Source organism: Myotis brandtii, unplaced genomic scaffold (assembly GCF_000412655.1).
Source record: "Myotis brandtii unplaced genomic scaffold, ASM41265v1 scaffold324, whole genome shotgun sequence".
NCBI classification, from domain to species: domain Eukaryota; kingdom Metazoa; phylum Chordata; class Mammalia; order Chiroptera; family Vespertilionidae; genus Myotis; species Myotis brandtii.
The window spans coordinates 3,731,835-3,736,860 of record NW_005362439.1 but is presented as its reverse complement, the minus strand read 5'-3'; positions in this window follow the sequence as shown (position 1 = coordinate 3,736,860).

The window sequence follows — 5,026 nt, the reverse complement described above, 5'->3', positions numbered from 1 at the left end:
CATTCACCCTCTCCACCCTACTCCTGCCCCCTCTCCAGGCCTTCACCAAACTATTATCAGTGTCCATGGGTTATGCACATATGCATATAAGTTCTTTGGTTAATCTCTTCTCTCACCCCCTCCCCCTCTGAAATACGACAGTCTGTTGCATGCATTCTTCAATGTCTCTGGTTCTATTTTGTCAGTTTATTTTGTTCATTGCTAACTATTTTTTTAAAAAGATTTTTAATTGATTTTTAGAGAGAGAAAGGGAGAGGGGGAGAGAGAAAGAGAAACATCAGTGTGAGAGTGACACATTGATTATCTGCCCTCTGCACACTCCCCACCAGGGATCGAGCCCACCACCCAAGCATATGCTCTGATCTGGAATTGAACCCGCAAACCCTCAGTACATCAGATGTCACCAACCAACTGAGCCACATCGGCCAGGGCCATCTTAACTATTTTTTTAGTGTATAGTTAGTTTGTGACATTAAGTTCATTCACATTGTTGGGAAATATCTACAGAATTTCTGTCTTGCTAATCTGAAAGTTTACAATCCCACCAGTAGCACAAGGGCTCCAATATTTTCACATCCTTGCCAATATTTGTTTTGTGTGTATGTGGTTTTCTAAAAATTAATTATTTGTTTATTTAGAGAGAGGAAGGGGGAGAGAGAAACAGAGACATCGATTTGTTCCACTCATTCATGGACTGACAGGTTGATTGCTGTATGTGCCCTGATCTTGGACCAAACCTGTAACCTTGTCATATTGGGATGACACTCTAACCAACTGAGCTACCCTGTTTTTAAAACTTTTTAAAAAAAGTGTAGCTAACCTGATGGGGGTGATATCTCATTGTGGTTTTGAGAGTAATTTAAAAAAATGTTTTTATTGATTTTTAGAGAAAGAGGAAGGGAAAAGGATAGATAGAAACATGGATGAGAGAAACAATGATTGGCTGCCTCCTGTACACCCCCTACTGGGGATCAAGCCTGCAACCTGGACATGTGCTCTGAGAACTGGTGACCTCTTGGTTCATAGGTCAATGCTCAGCCACTGAGCCACACCAACTGGGCTTCATTGTGGTTTTGGTATGCATTTTTCTGATTAATGATGTTGGACATTATGCTTGTTGGCCAATGCCTTTAAGTTCTTTGCCCATTTTTAAATCACATTGTTTGATTTTGTTGTTGTTGAAGTAAAGTTTTTTTATATATTCTCAATATTAATCCCTTATTAAATATATGATTTGAACATACTTTCTTCCATGCTGTACGCTGACTTTTCACTTTGTTGATTGTGTCCTTTAAAAACTTAATATTGCCCAGCCGATGTGGCTCAGTGGTTGACCGTTGACCTATGAACCAGGAGGTCACGGTTTGATTCTGGTGGTGGGCTCAATCCCCAGTGGGGGATGTGCAGGAGACAGCCCATCAGTAATTCTCTGTCATCAGTGATGTTTCTATCTCTCCTTTTCCCTTCTTCTCTGAAATCAATTAAAATAAATATTTTTTTAAAAACCAGGTGTGTTTTTTTTAAAGTTTGATGTCCTCTCATTTGTCTGTTTTTTATTTTGTTGCTTGTCCTTTTGGTTTTATACCCGAAAAATCATTGCCAAGTCCAAAACCATGAAGCTTTCCCCCTGTTTTTTTCCAGGAGTTTTATAATTTTAGATTTTTAGGTTTAGGTCAAGTACATTCATGTGCAGTCACCACCACCATCTTTTTTCACTCCAAACAGAAACTTTGTAACCATTAAGCAATAAACACCCCATTTTCCCTTCCTCCTAGCCCCTGGTAAACTCTAGTCCAGTGGTGGCCAACCTTCGGACCTCAGGGACCCCCGCTGCTCTAGTCTACTTACTGTCTGTATGAATTTGCCTCTTCTAGGTATTTCATGTAACTAGAACCCTACAATATTGTCCTTTTGTATCTGACTTATTTCACTTAGCAATAGTTTCACTCATTTCATCCATGTTGTAGCATGTATGCATCAGGACTTCATTCCTTTTTGTGGCTGAATTCTCTGCTTCTTGAGGTCATTGTGTACAGTGATGTCTCTTGATAGTTCTTCCTCTCTTGGAGTTCTACAAAGGCTGCTGAATTGATTAGAATTCATGCTCTTCCTGTGGATTGTCACACAGGTATGTCCACCACCAAGCTCAAATCTCTAGAAAAATCAAATATATCAGGGTGCATATAAGTACATAACAATAAACCAAATCACAAATAATAGCACCACTTCTAATTTAATCTTAATTTCTAATCTTTGAATGTGCAGCATATTCAAAATATGGGTTGTGTACAGAAAAAGTATCACATGAAGAGAAAAATAGGCAGGTTGAAGTTTCTGCCTTTGCTTCATAATATACTAGAGGCCTGGTGCATGAAACTCAATACGGGTGGGGTCCCTAGGCCTGGCTGGCGATCGGGGCCAGGCCAATTGGGGCCTGCTGGCTGGGGGGAGGGACGGGGCATAGGAGGTTGGCCCTTGGACCCCCCTAGGAAAGGGGGTGTGGAAGGAATGGACGCCGCCATCGGTGCTGCGCCACCACGCGGTTTCCCCCGCCACTGCGGGTGGCAGGCCAATCGGCCTGACGGCCAGGGGCTGACGGCCGGGGGGAGGGACCGTGGGAGGTTGGCTGGCTGGGGGAGGTTGGCTCTGCCCCCTGGTGGTCAGTGCGCATCATAGCGACTGGTCGTTCTGATCACTTAGGCTTTTATATATATAGATGAGTGTTTTTTGTCAGAGTGGACTGATCTCTAGGTATTTCACATTGTGTACAGATAAGTTTAAAAACCTGACATTTAATGGTCAAGTTTGGTTAACTAATACTTCCAGAGCAAGAGTATGTTAAATGTAGTCTTAGGTCTCCCAGTTTGTTTCAGTAGGAACAAAGTTATTCAGAGTATTCTCTTATATGAAAAGCTTTCTTATTAAGATGAGCCTGTACGTATTTTTTGGAGGTTCATAACTGTTTTTTGTCTGCTTGATTGTCTGCTTTTCCTCTCTTTGCTTTTTGGACCTTGCCTCCCACCTTATGTTCCTCTTCTCCAGTAATAAATGCAATTCAATATTAATTCTTGGGGCATGGGATAACTAGAAATTTTATTCAGTCAACCCTATTGTCCCATGAAGTATTACAGCCCTCACACATGAGACTTTTAGTGTCAGGGAGGATATGCATACATTTTCCTCAAACAACATGAATCATTCTTTTGTTCAAAACTATTCTTTGAGTCTTGATTATTTTTGATAATAGTTAGACATTGAATGTATCATGGAAGTTCAAGTATTTCAGGAAATATAATTTGAACCAAGAATTAACTTTCTGTGTAGCCTTTCCCAATAGAACTTCTAACAAATTCTGAAGTTGATTGATATTAATATAATCCTGTATTTTACATGCACACAACTTCCTAGAGGTGCTATGGCACACAGCAAGTAAAATAGAAACAATTTTTGGAAAAAACCTGGAGAAGTAGTCTTTTCCATAATTGAGAGTTGATTATTTGATTTTTGAGTCCTTAAAATAAAAACTTGTGGTTTCAAAGAATGATGTGACTTGGATGGGGTTTATAAGTAGCCTGGGAGGGATAGATGTGATAGCTCAAGTCAGTGGGCTTAAAAATTGGTACCATTACTGTGTGTGACCTTAACATTTCTGGGCCTGTTTTCCTGTCTGTAAAATAGAGATACCAACCTGAAATGATAATGTGAGAGTTAATTGAGATAACTTATGCTGGGCACTGAACAGTGCCTGGTGTGGTGTTGATAATGCTGTTTCCTTTTTTTCATGTGTAGAAAATGGCTATATTACTTATCGCATGGGTCAGTAATGCAGTTCAAATAAAATGACAGTTAAAATGCCTAGTTGTACCATACATAAAAAGTAGCTACTAACTCAGGGTTCCTTTTGTTTTTCCCTTTTTGGGTGTATTTTGTTTTTGAATTTTCCTGTGTCTTTTGTGGCTTAAGGGATGAGACATTGTTTCCTAATGTCCAATTTGTGCATTTGAAGTGTTTTGCTGCACAAGGCATCCTTCCCATAGAACCTTTTAGCTTATTGTTCCCTGTGGAATCCTTGGGTAATGTGGTTTCCTAGATTCATTTTCACTGTCTACTTCATGAGAGTCTATTGGTAGAAAACTGAAAATACAGATGAATATATTATTGGATTTGTAATAGGGACACCTGGGTCTCTTCCTTAAGTAGGTAACTAATTTTAGGGAGGGAGGGAGAAATAAAGTTTGTAGTGTAGAGGAAAGAGTTAATCAGTTTGGCTATTGGCTTTGTAAACTGTCTTGTACCAAAAATCCTTATCTGAGCTTTGTAGTTTGCTAAAGACAGTTTTCTTGATGAGATCTTTATAATTGTAACTTTACCCTTGCCATGAAATTGGCTATTAGAATCTTTTTAAAGTAGGGATTTCCTTACAGAATTGTTTCGTTGTTATCTTTTTGTTCTCTGTTATGCTATGGAGGCCATGAGCATATATTTACTAATATTTTTATTTTTATATTTTTAATCCTCACCTGAGGACATGCTTAGAGGGAGGGAGAGAGGGAGAGAGATACTGATATTCAACCGGTTGCCTTCCATATGCTCCCTGACTGGGGATCAAACCCTAAACCCAGGTAAATAAGCCCTGACCTGGAATCGATCCCTTTTGGTGCACGGGATGACGCTCAACCAACTGAGCCACTCTGGCTGGGCCTATTTGTTTATTTTATACTTCTTTGAGTTCCAGACCTGTAAAATTTTCCAAGGATGCTTTATATCCATTAAAAACTCCATGTTGATTTAACATTTTTTTCTGCTAAGGAAATCTTTAATTCTCCTAAAAACTTTATTTCACAAGCTAGAAGGATAAACACCAACATTTCCTCTGGGCATTGGGACATGGGTGATTTTTTTCTCCTTCATACTTAACTATTGTTTGTTTGTTTGTTTTTTTGTTTAGAGAGAGGGGAATGGAGAGGGAGAGAGAGAAACATTGATGGGTTGTCTCCTGCACACCCTCTGTGGGCAATCAAGCCCA